This window comes from Procambarus clarkii, chromosome 20 (genome assembly GCF_040958095.1).
Source record: "Procambarus clarkii isolate CNS0578487 chromosome 20, FALCON_Pclarkii_2.0, whole genome shotgun sequence".
Classification (NCBI taxonomy): Eukaryota; Metazoa; Arthropoda; class Malacostraca; order Decapoda; family Cambaridae; genus Procambarus; species Procambarus clarkii.
The window spans coordinates 48,626,219-48,638,881 of record NC_091169.1 but is presented as its reverse complement, the minus strand read 5'-3'; the positions used below and the strand labels follow the sequence as shown (position 1 = coordinate 48,638,881).

The 12,663-nt window shown below is 48.5% G+C and overlaps 1 protein-coding gene across 2 annotated transcripts in view; it reads left to right on the top strand.

Moving 5' to 3' along the window:
- trus (programmed cell death 2 like trus) overlaps nucleotides 1-12,663 on the top strand; it is a 136,008-nt gene that overhangs the window by 39,114 nt on the left and 84,231 nt on the right. Inside the window, exon 2 of one of the 2 annotated variants that reach the window (XM_045737749.2) lies at nucleotides 12,046-12,131. The exons of the other annotated variant lie outside the window; for it this stretch is intronic. The gene's annotated coding sequence lies outside the window, so the exon portion shown is untranslated. The remainder of the gene's footprint in view (nucleotides 1-12,045; nucleotides 12,132-12,663) is intronic. 2 annotated transcript variants of the gene reach the window in all.

Here is a 12,663-nt window from a genome sequence, read left to right as displayed (position 1 = left end):
GTGGGGCTAGATTCGGGACAGGTGCAGCCTCCAGTTCCATCTTTTTCTGGTTGGCGCGGGATCACCCTGTCCGCCGCTTAGGTTCTCGTAAGATGCATCGGCCCTTTCGCGATTCGTCCCATTGACGGGGTTGATAGGGGGGAGGCTCGCCCTGTTTGCTCGCGCCTGGTCCCACAATTCGTGGGCATTTCGGGTTGTTTTGTGTGGCCTGTGGTGGTGTTGGGTGGCTCCTCCTGCCTCGGGGGGGGGGGGGTTCGGGGCAGGCGGGGCAGACCACTTCTCCTGTGCTCTGTCGGATCATCTCGGAATGAGTTCGCTTGGGCGTGGTCGAAATGACGATGTCCCTCAGGTGGGTTTCCCGCTATTTCTAGTCCCGAAACGAGACTAGTCCCGCTGGTTCATTCTGGACTTGTCCCGTCTAAACCCGTGGGTTTATTGCCCCTCCTTCAGGACGACTACTCTGTCCCAGGTCCAGCTTCTTTTGGAGCCGGATACTTGGATGGTGTCCCAGGTCCATCTTCTGTTGGAGCCAGACACTTGGATGGTGTCCCTGGACCTCAAGGACCTTACCTTTCCTTGAGGTTACCTTGAGGTGCTTCCGGGGCTCAGCGTCCCCGCGGCCCGGTCGTCGACCAGGCCTCCTGGTTTGCTGGACTGATCAACCAGGCTGTTAGACGCGGCTGCGAGCAGCCTGACGTATGAGTCACAGCCTGGTTGATCAGGTATCCTTTGGAGGTGCTTATCCCGTTCTCTCTTGAACACTGTGAGGGGTCGGCCAGTTATGCCCCTTATGTGTAGTGGAAGCTATGTTAAAGTCTCGGGCCTCTGATGTTGATAGCGTTCTCTCTCAGAGTACCTGTTGCACCTCTGCTTTTCAACGGGGGTATTCTGTACATCCTGCCATGTCTTCTGGTCTCATGTGATGTTATTTCTGTGTGCAGGTTTGGGACCAGCCCCTCAATTATTTTCCACGTGTAAATTATTATGTATCTCTCCCGCCTGCGCTCAAGGGAGTACAGATTTAGGCTCTTTAGTCGGTCCCAGTAATTTAGATGTTTTACTGAGTGGATTCTAGCAGTAAAGGATCTCTGCACGCTCTCCAGGTCAGCAATTTCTCCAGCTTTGAAAGGGGCTGTCATTGTGCAGCCGTACTCCACTCTAGAGAGCACAAGCGTTTTGAAAAGTATTATCATCGGTATAGCATCTCTAGTGTGAAAAGTTCTTGTTATCCAACCTGTCATTTTTCTTGCAGTTGTGATGGCTACTTTATTGTGTTCTTTAAAGGTAAGGTCTTCCGACATGAGTACACCCAGATCCTTTACATTGCCTTTTCGTTCTATGTTATGATTTGCATATTGTCGCATATTGGCACGTTCCGGTTCATCTGAGGTTCAGGGACTAGCTCGGTTATGTTGTGGGGCGTCAAGGTTACAGCTTTCGTTGTCTTCCCATCGGGTTGAATCTGGCGCCTCGCGTTTTCACACGCCTTACTCGGGTCGTAGTGGCCTGCCTGCATCTGTTAGGTGTTTGGGTTCTGGCCTACCTTGACAACTGGCTGGTTTGGGCTCCCAGCCAGTCCTCGTGTCTGCTTGCCAGGGATTTGGTTCTTTCCCAGCTTGCCAGGTTCGGTTCTTGGTGAACTGGAGGAAGTCCCATCTGGTTCCCTCTCAGATTCGGTCTTGGCTAGGTCTGGTTTTGGGACGCTTGTACTGTTTCCTTGTCTCTTCCTCCGGTGGCTCTACTTCGCCTGCGTTCCTGCCTTCGTCTGTTTCTGAAGGGCTCCTGGGTCATGCGGTGGTTGCTCTAGAGTTTGTGTGGGAGCCTGAACTTTGCCATGATGGTCTACCTGCCGGGTCTGGTGTGGCTTCGTCGGCTGTTCTGGTTCCTTTGGGAATGTCCCTTCCACCTCTCTCACGATCGTTGGGTTCGGCCTCTGGGGGCTTGCATTGGTTGCTGCATTGTTGGCTTCCTCTTTGGGTTTTTTGGGGTTCAGTGCTTTGGCCCTCGATCAATGTGTACACGGACGCGTTGTCTCCTGGCTGGGGCTTTGTGACCAGTCCTCACCAGTCCGGCTAGGGGTGGTGGGGTCCATCCTTCCGTCGGGCTCACAGCACGGTCCGGGAGTTTGTGGCAGTGTGGCTGTTGCTCCAGAGGGTTCGAGTTGCTCGCAGATCGACGATCCGGCTCCATTTGGACTGCTCCCTGGTGGTTCATTGCCTGAACCAAGGGAGTTCGATGCGGTCCGTGGCTCTTTGGAGCTGGTCGCTTTGGGTGACTTGTCTTCTGAGTTCTCGGGGTTTGGCTCTCTTGGCGGTTCACGTTCGGGGGGTGTCCAATTCCTGGCGGACAGCCTGTCTCATTTCCTTCCCCTTTGCATGGAATGGACGGTCAACTCCTTCCGTTGGCTCTGCTAGACGTTTGGGACTCCAGATGTGGATCTCTTTGCATTGGCGTGGTCGAGGCGTCTTCCGGTATACGTAGCGCTCTTCCCCGACTGCGAGGCTGTCGAAATCGACGCCTTCTGGTTGCACTGGGCGAGGTGGGGTTACCTGTACCTCTTTCCCTGGGTTCGGCTGTTGCTCCAGATCCTGGCTCGCTTGTAGACTTACCAGGGAAGAGTTGTCCTTCTGGCTCCTTGGTGGCCGGCCCAGCCTTGGTTTCAGGTGCTGCTTGCTACCTGAACCCGAGGGTCTTCCTGCCGCTCCGCCTCTTTCAGCAGATCGGGCCAGTTCGGTACGAGGCTGGTTCGGTCTTCTCCTTGAGTTGTCATGTCTGGTGTTTTTGACTCGGGTCTATCATCACATGTATGGTGCGCAGGTGGCTTTCATTGCTGGTCTCCCACCTGCGAACTTCGTCTTGGTGACAGAATGAAGTTTCCTGGCGGTCCTTCCATTTTTTTCTATCACTGTGTAGATTATCTTCGGTCTCTGATAGGATTGTTTTGTCATTCCTTTCCTGGAACAACTAATGTTCCAGGACCATCTTATGCCGAATATTGTCGCCTTGTATCGTGCGGCACTGGCAGAGCCGCTTCAGCTTGCTTTTGGTGTTATTGTTACTTCTGCCCCTGTTCCACAAGCTGTCTTGTGCATTGTTCCACCTCTGGCCTGCTCATGCGCCTCTTGAGCCGTCTTGGTCTTTGGACCGGGTGCTCTCTTTTCTTTCTTCTCCTCGGTTTGTTGTGGCCCTTTCGGTCCCGGATTGTTTTGCCAAGGCTCTTTTCCTGTTGGCATTGGCCTCTTGGGGTCGGGTCGGGGGAGCTTTATGCTCTCCTCCGGCGCAGGGGGTTTCTGCTCCTTCAGTCCTGGTGGTCGGTTTGTTCGGTTGCAGCCGTCTCCTTTTTTTGGTGAAGAATGAGATGGCCTCGTTCCGGTGGGGTCCATGGGTCGTTGATGCTTGATTGGTTAGGCCAGGGGTGCATCATGTCTTGTGTCCGGGGATGCGCTTTGGGTTGACTCGGTTTCCCCTCTTCCCTGTTCCTGGGCTCGGGTTTCTCAGGTCGTCCGCAGGGTTAAGTCTAGCCAGCCTGCGGTCTATCCCTTGGCCCACGACGTTCGTAAGTTTGCTGCGTTGGGTGCCGTCTTTGGCAACATGTCTTGGGTTGACATTCGGGCCCGGGGTTTTTGGAGGTCAAACAGGATCCTGGCTGCTCGCTACCTTGTGAATGCCCCTGGGCCTGGTAGGGCCTGCGTTGCATTGGGACGGCGGTTGCGGCCAGTTGTCTCGACTTCGCGTTGAGGAGTGAGGACGGACCACCTCCCGGGTAAATCCCTGTTTTTCCTTATCTATGGGCAGTTAGCTCTGGGGAGCTGACGGGGGCTCCCCCCAGAAAACCAGCGTTGAATGTAATGAAATGCCATTTTGTGGGTGAGTCCCGGAGGCTCCCATGCATCCCTCCCTCCCTCTGGTCGGCGGTGTTTTTCGCGTGTTTTGACATCAAGCCTAATAACTGCAGGTTGGGTTGCCGGCAGGTTGGTCTGGGGCTCCCACTTCCCCCTCCCGGGGAGGTGGGTTGCGCAGACAGCGGCGCGGTGACATGATGATGTCATGCTTGTTTGCTAATTTTCATTTGGGAAGTTCTGTCCACTTGCTCAGTTTTCGGTAGCAATAGTTTTACCAGAATAGGGGGGGGGTTTGTTTTGGGGTGCCTATCCCGGTCGATGGCAGACATAGAATGCTCCCAACCACAGGGGGGGCCTCTGTAGGCCATTGCTGCTCGTGCCTCTTCTTAGGGGGGGCCAGGTTCTGGCTCGTGGTCCCCAGTAGGCAAGAACTCCATGCACTTGACTGATGCCAGAAAGTTAAACATATCCATTCAGCCTGGATAGCTCTAGGGGAGCCTCCGGGACTCGCCCAGAAAATGGTGTTTCATTCCATTCAACACTGGTGTTTTCCTCCTTCATCATCCTCACAACTATTTTTTTAGGTTGAACTTTACCACTGACATTCTTGGAACCCATGGCATGATATATAAGAACTTTTATGTTCAGAAACCAAAACAATGAAATTCTTCACAAAGAATTCGTGTTGTCGTCACTAGGCGGGAGACACTGGTAAACTGAAGCACGGCTCGACCTATACGTGTATCAACAAACTCGAGCGCCGAAATTCTGGCACTGTGTTCCCAGTAGGCCAGAGAACTCCAATACTGATGGCACCTAGTATATGGCACCTACATCAAAGAGTATCTTCAGGGAGCCTCAAGAGGCTTTCCCTAGAAATGAATGCTGTTGCCTATCAACTTTTTACTTGCTATATAATCTACAGTTAATCGGTTTGTGAGCATATTATTTTTCACTTTCAAATGTTTGCTGAATGTAGAGAATGTACTGGATATGTGGGCCTGTGGGCCGCTCCAAGCAACAGCCTGTTGGACCAAGTTATCACAAGTCGAGGCTGGCCTCGGGTCGGGCTCAGGGAGTAGAAGAATTCCCAGAACCCTTTCTAGGTATGTCACAGTAATGTGGCTGAAAACATATAGAACCCAACCCATCGATATGAAAAGAAATGAAAGTGATGACCCCTTACTAAGTTGAAACTAAGACATACAGGAAAAGGAGGCTATTATCAGACCAGAGCAGCATTTCTCAACCTTTTTACCCTTGGAATAACCCGAGCCGTAACTTAGATAAAAGCACTTGAATTTCATTGTGAACTGACAGGAAATACTTTGTCTTTTTTCCCTTAACCACTTAACTGCGCCAACCGAGTTTTCTCGGTCGGCGGGAAACTGCGCCAACCGAGAAAACTCGTTTTGATTTTTCATAACCAATTCTAAATATGTACGAGGTTGGTTGTGTACGAAATGGACTCTTAGGACCTCCAGTGAGAGGCAGCCATCTTGAAAAAAATCCCAGAATGCCCTAGGGCTGGGTTAGTACTGAATGAGCAACTGTGGGTGGTGCACGCGCCTCTGATTCCCAAACACCTGTCCGACGCGGTGTTGAAAGATAATGCTCTGTCGGTAAAATTCAAACCTTATTGTTTGAAGAACATAAGGGGTATAATATTGGGGAAGCCAGGCGCAATAAGGACCTAACACAAAGGTCGGATGCAAGTGATACAGCACCTATGAGGACGATATAGCGAGTGTATCCAGTTGTAGCTCTGAGTGTCACCCTTGCAATCCTATGCTATTTATTTAGATGATACTTAGATGAATTGTTTTCTGCGTTCAGTGATGATGCATCTGATACAAATAGCATAGAAAAAGTGTTAGCGGCTTCCATGGTGGTGTTTTCCATAGATATTTTCAAGAATACCTGAATCTCTTCCCAACTGACGGACACTCTTGGGGCTAACTGAATCTCTTCCTGATTGACGGACACTCTTGAGGCTAACTGAATCTGTTCCTGACTGACGGACACTCTTGAGGCTAACTGAATCTGTTCCTGACTGATGGACACTCTTGAGGTAAGCTGAATCTCTTCCTGTGTGGGACCATACAAAGCGATCTTTTCAAGACTACCTTACAAATTGATCTTTTCCTATAATCTTTTCAATACTACCTTATGCTTTACAAGCTTGGTTACATACAACCTACAAGTTCTAAAGCCAAGGGTGTATGTGAGTGCGTTATTTGCAAGCACACAGAATGAAGAAACAGGAAACAAAAATTTATCTATACCTGGTGCACTGAGAGCGAAGTCGCGCTGTGTACCATGGGCTACTTCGTTGATTATTACTCACTTCCGAAGTACTGAGTGTGTAATACAGTGTTACTGTGTAAATAGTGTGTGAAACTGTACATATTGTAATTTTAGTGAATTGTTCACAGGTAATATTGCGACAATAAACATTTATTGTGGACACATTACTGACACATGTATCACAGTTCCGTGGAACATTATGAACGTTCTACTGTATACATATTGTAAAGGACACAAATATGCATCATATATGATAAACAAATAAAACCGCATTAGAAATACATAAAAGAAATAATTGAAAATATAGTTGTGGCAACACCCGTGCTTGAATGGCCCGCGCGACCGTGTCTGGGCGAGTCACGCACGGGCGACCAAACCCTGATGACGTCACAGCGCATCTTGTCCACGTCTCTACAGCCAAAGTAAGTGGAATTTGGTACTTTTTTTACATAGACATGTTCAGGGAAGGGAATTTATCATTTTACGAAGAAATAAGAATTTTTTGGGAACACTTCATTTCATGCGCACCGGGGAAATTTCTCAATAAACTCCGCGCAGCACGGTGGTTAAGTGGAAAAGAAAATATAAATAATTTGTGCACATTTACAGTAAAAAAAAAAAAAAATAGATTTGACCATAAAAAAATCCAAAATACTGTATTGAAATGTTAAAATTTTGTAAACGCAGCAGTGCCGAACACACCTAACATTATTTATCTACTGTCTACACTGTATTATGAGGCCCACCCCCTAGCACTTGGCCAAATTTCTTACCAGTAATGCCTAAAAGTTAACAGATGTGCAGTTTTTGTATCACAACCCGGTTACTGCCACACTTTACCTCATTATTGCCACACTTTACCTCATTATTGCCACTCCGTACTGGGTTACTGCCACACTTTACATGGTTACTGCCACACTTTACATGGTTACTGCCACACTTTACATGGTTACTGCCACACTTTACATGGTTACTGCCACACTTTACATGGTTACTGCCACACTTTACATGGTTACTGCCACACTTTACATGGTTACTGCCACACTTTACATGGTTACTGCCACACTTTACATGGTTACTGCCACACTTTACATGGTTACTGCCACACTTTACATGGTTACTGCCACACTTTACATGGTTACTGCCACACTTTACATGGTTACTGCCACACTTTACATGGTTACTGCCACACTTTACATGGTTACTGCCACACTTTACATGGTTACTGCCACACTTTACATGGTTACTGCCACACTTTACCTCATTATTGCCACACTTTACCTCATTATTGCCACTCCGTACTGGGTTACTGCCACACTTTACATGGTTACTGCCACACTTTACATGGTTACTGCCACACTTTACATGGTTACTGCCACACTTTACATGGTTACTGCCACACTTTACCTGGTTACTGCCACACTTTACCTGGTTACTGCCACACTTTACCTGGTTACTGCCACACTTTACATGGTTACTGCCACACTTTACATGGTTACTGCCACACTTTACATGGTTACTGCCACACTTTACATGGTTACTGCCACACTTTACATGGTTACTGCCACACTTTACATGGTTACTGCCACACTTTACATGGTTACTGCCACACTTTACATGGTTACTGCCACACTTTACATGGTTACTGCCACACTTTACATGGTTACTGCCACACTTTACATGGTTACTGCCACACTTTACATGGTTACTGACACACTTTACATGGTTACTGCCACACTTTACATGGTTACTGCCACACTTTACATGGTTACTGCCACACTTTACATGGTTACTGCCACACTTTACATGGTTACTGACACACTTTACATGGTTACTGACACACTTTACATGGTTACTGACACACTTTACATGGTTACTGACACACTTTACATGGTTACTGACACACTTTACATGGTTACTGACACACTTTACATGGTTACTGACACACTTTACATGGTTACTGCCACACTTTACCTAGTTACTGCCAGTTTACTTGGTTACTCAATTTGCCTGGTTACTCCCTCAGTTGCCCAGTTACTATTGCCGTTTACCCTCTTACTACAGTTGTCTTGCCATTTACCCTCCTGCTCTTGCCGTTTACCCTCCTGCTCTTTTCATTTACCCTCCTGCTCTTTTCATTTACCCTCCTGCTCTTGGGGTTTACCCTCCTGCTCTTGGGGTTTACCCTCCTGCTCTTGGGGTTTACCCTCCTGCTCTTGGCGTTTATCCTCCTGCTCTTGGCGTTTATCCTCCTGCTCTTGGCGTTTATCCTCCTGCTCTTGGCGTTTACCCTCCTGCTCTTGGGGTTTACCCTCCTGCTCTTGGCGTTTATCCTCCTGCTCTTGGCGTTTACCCTCTTGCTTTTGGCGTTTACCCTCTTGCTCTTGGCGTTTATCCTCCTGCTCTTGGGGTTTACCCTCCTGCTCTTGGCGTTTATCCTCCTGCTCTTGGGGTTTACCCTCCTGCTCTTGGGGTTTACCCTCCTGCTCTTGGCGTTTATCCTCCTGCTCTTGGCGTTTATCCTCTTGCTCTTGGCGTTTATCCTCCTGCTCTTGGCGTTTATCCTCCTGCTCTTGGGGTTTATCCTCCTGCTCTTGGCGTTTACCCTCTTGCTCTTGGTGTTTATCCTCCTGCTCTTGGGGTTTATCCTCCTGCTCTTGGGGTTTATCCTCCTGCTCTTGGGGTTTATCCTCCTGCTCTTGGCGTTTACCCTCCTGCTCTTGGCGTTTACCCTCTTGCTCTTGGCGTTTATCCTCCTGCTCTTGGCGTTTACTCTCCTGCTCTTGGGGTTTACCCTCCTGCTCTTGGTGTTTACTCTCCTGCTCTTGGGGTTTACCCTCCTGCTCTTGGCGTTTATCCTCCTGCTCTTGGGGTTTACCCTCCTGCTCTTGGCGTTTACTCTCCTGCTCTTGGGGTTTATCCTCCTGCTCTTGGCGTTTACCCTCCTGCTCTTGGCGTTTACCCTCCTGCTCTTGGCGTTTACCCTCTTGCTCTTGGCGTTTATCCTCCTGCTCTTGGCGTTTATCCTTCTGCTCTTGGCGTTTACCCTCCTGCTCTTGGCGTTTACCCTCCTGCTCTTGGGGTTTTTCCTCCTGCTCTTGGCGTTTACCCTCTTGCTCTTGGCGTTTACCCTCTTGCTCTTGGCGTTTACCCTCTTGCTCTTGGCGTTTACTCTCCTGCTCTTGGCGTTTACCCTCTTGCTCTTGGCGTTTACCCTCTTGCTCTTGGCGTTTACCCTCTTGCTCTTGACGTTTATCCTCCTGCTCTTGGCGTTTATCCTCCTGCTCTTGGCGTTTATCCTCCTGCTCTTGGGGTTTATATTCCTGCTCTTGGCGTTTACCCTCCTGCTCTTGGGGCTTATCCTCCTGCTCTTGGCGTTTACCCTCTTGCTCTTGGCGTTTACCCTCTTGCTCTTGACGTTTATCCTCCTGCTCTTAGCGTTTACCCTCTTGCTCTTGGCGTTTATCCTCCTGCTCTTGGCGTTTATCCTCCTGCTCTTGGCGTTTACCCTCCTGCTCTTGGCGTTTACCCTCTTGCTCTTGACGTTTATCCTCCTGCTCTTGGCGTTTACCCTCCTGCTCTTGGCGTTTATCCTCCTGCTCTTGGCGTTTATCCTCCTGCTCTTGGCGTTTATCCTCCTACTCTTGGCGTTTATCCTCCTGCTCTTGGGGTTTATCCTCCTGCTCTTGGGGTTTATCCTCCTGCTCTTGGCGTTTATCCTCCTGCTCTTGGCGTTTATCCTCCTGCTCTTGGCGTTTATCCTCCTGCTCTTGGCGTTTACCCTCTTGCTCTTGGCGTTTATCCTCCTGCTCTTGGCGTTTATCCTCCTGCTCTTGGGGTTTATCCTCCTGCTCTTGGCGTTTACCCTCCTGCTCTTGGCGTTTACCCTCCTGCTCTTGGCGTTTACCCTCCTGCTCTTGGCGTTTATCCTCCTGCTCTTGGCGTTTATCCTCCTGCTCTTGGCGTTTATCCTCCTGCTCTTGGCGTTTATCCTCCTGCTCTTGGCGTTTATCCTCCTGCTCTTGGCGTTTATCCTCCTGCTCTTGGCGTTTATCCTCCTGCTCTTGGCGTTTATCCTCCTGCTCTTGGCGTTTATCCTCTTGCTCTTGGCGTTTATCCTCCTGCTCTTGGCGTTTATCCTCCTGCTCTTGGCGTTTATCCTCCTGCTCTTGGGGTTTACCCTCTTGCTCTTGGCGTTTACCCTCTTGCTCTTGGCGTTTACCCTCCTGCTCTTGGCGTTTATCCTCCTGCTCTTGGTGTTTACCCTCTTGCTCTTGGCGTTTACCCTCTTGCTCTTGGCGTTTACCCTCTTGCTCTTGGCGTTTACCCTCTTGCTCTTGGCGTTTACCCTCTTGCTCTTGGCGTTTACCCTCTTGCTCTTGGGGTTTACCCTCCTGCTCTTGGCGTTTACCCTCTTGCTCTTGACGTTTATCCTCCTGTTCTTGGCGTTTACCCTCCTGCTCTTGGCGTTTATCCTCCTGCTCTTGGCGTTTATCCTCCTGCTCTTGGCGTTTATCCTCCTACTCTTGGCGTTTATCCTCCTGCTCTTGGGGTTTATCCTCCTGCTCTTGGGGTTTATCCTCCTGCTCTTGGGGTTTATCCTCCTGCTCTTGGGGTTTATCCTCCTGCTCTTGGCGTTTACCCTCCTGCTCTTGGCGTTTATCCTCCTGCTCTTGGCGTTTACCCTCTTGCTCTTGGCGTTTACCCTCTTGCTCTTGGCGTTTACCCTCTTGCTCTTGGCGTTTACCCTCTTGCTCTTGGCGTTTACCCTCTTGCTCTTGGCGTTTACCCTCTTGCTCTTGGCGTTTACCCTCCTGCTCTTGGGGTTTATCCTCCTGCTCTTGGCGTTTATCCTCCTGCTCTTGGCGTTTATCCTCCTGCTCTTGGCGTTTACCCTCTTGCTCTTGGCGTTTACCCTCCTGCTCTTGGCGTTTACCCTCCTGCTCTTGGCGTTTATCCTCCTGCTCTTGGCGTTTACCCTCTTGCTCTTGGCGTTTACCCTCTTGCTCTTGGCGTTTACCCTCTTGCTCTTGGCGTTTACCCTCTTGCTCTTGGCGTTTACCCTCTTGCTCTTGGGGTTTACCCTCCTGCTCTTGGCGTTTATCCTCCTGCTCTTGGCGTTTACCCTCTTGCTCTTGGCGTTTACCCTCTTGCTCTTGGGGTTTACCCTCCTGCTCTTGGCGTTTATCCTCCTGCTCTTGGCGTTTACCCTCTTGCTCTTGGCGTTTATCCTCCTGCTCTTGGCATTTATCCTCCTGCTCTTGGTGTTTACCCTCTTGCTCTTGGCGTTTACCCTCCTGCTCTTGGCGTTTATCCTCCTGCTCTTGGCGTTTACCCTCCTGCTCTTGGCGTTTACCCTCTTGCTCTTGGCGTTTACCCTCTTGCTCTTGCCGTTTACCCTCTATCTCCTGCAGTTTATTCTCTTTCTCCTGCTGTTTGCTCTGTTTCTAACACAGTTTACACAGCCACTCACGTAATTTACCTGAAAACCATGACCGTTAATATATTCAGGTTACTGGAATTCAGATTACTGAGGTCTTACCGAAATTAGTTTTGTTCCTATAGTTGAAGGCAAAATTTTCAAGCATTTTGATAACAAAAATCAATATTCTACACTCGTAAAGTTTGCAAATAGAAAATGAGTACAGTATTGTACTGTACTGTATAACCAGTGTCTCTCTGAGCTAGCAACTGACGGGGTAGTTTACTTAGGCAAGTAAACTTTACTTAGGCACTGCCACCCCTCGGAATGTGAGTGTTTATGAAGTGTTAGCCATGTTGCATGTGACTGTGGCATTGGTTTGTCTGAAACTTGTTGCAACAAATGATCAGTATGAATCCTGCCAGACTTTTGTTTTATTCAATTCTTTTGGTGATTATTAAAATCTTTGTACAGGAGGATGGTGTTGATATTGCCAGATTCCTGCAAGTGGCTAGATAGCCTGTAGGTTTGTGCACGAAGTCCACAGGTTGGTGATTAAGGTAGGCATAACCATCTGTTGCAAACATTTCTGAGGAGAAAAGAATACCGTTTTCTTATCCATGTAGGTGTGTGGATGTGCAATTCATTCTGATTTACAAGATATATTCTGCAGGGTAATACTGCAGCTTAGTCTTGTTTTCAGTGCTATTGTGTCTCCACTTTTATTCAAATATTTTTGTATAGAGGTAACATATTATTTTGACAGGTATTGATTGAGGATTAATGGCTGTTTTGTGTAATGTCTCAATATTAACTGGAAAGATTTTATTACAGTTTCAGATGGCTAGATTTGTTAGATTTAAATATAGTCTTGTTTATACAATAGCCTTTTTTCTTTCAAAGTGGAATATGTAGTATATTTCATTCTGCTAAATATTTGTTTCAGGATATACTCATCATATTACAGTAATTATTTTTAGCATAAATAGTTTTATAACATATAATACTTGTACTGTATGTATGGGCTTTACTTTACCTTTACCTTGAGGGGGGGGGGGGAAGGAGAGGTGTTAATGGAATTAGTGTAGCAGT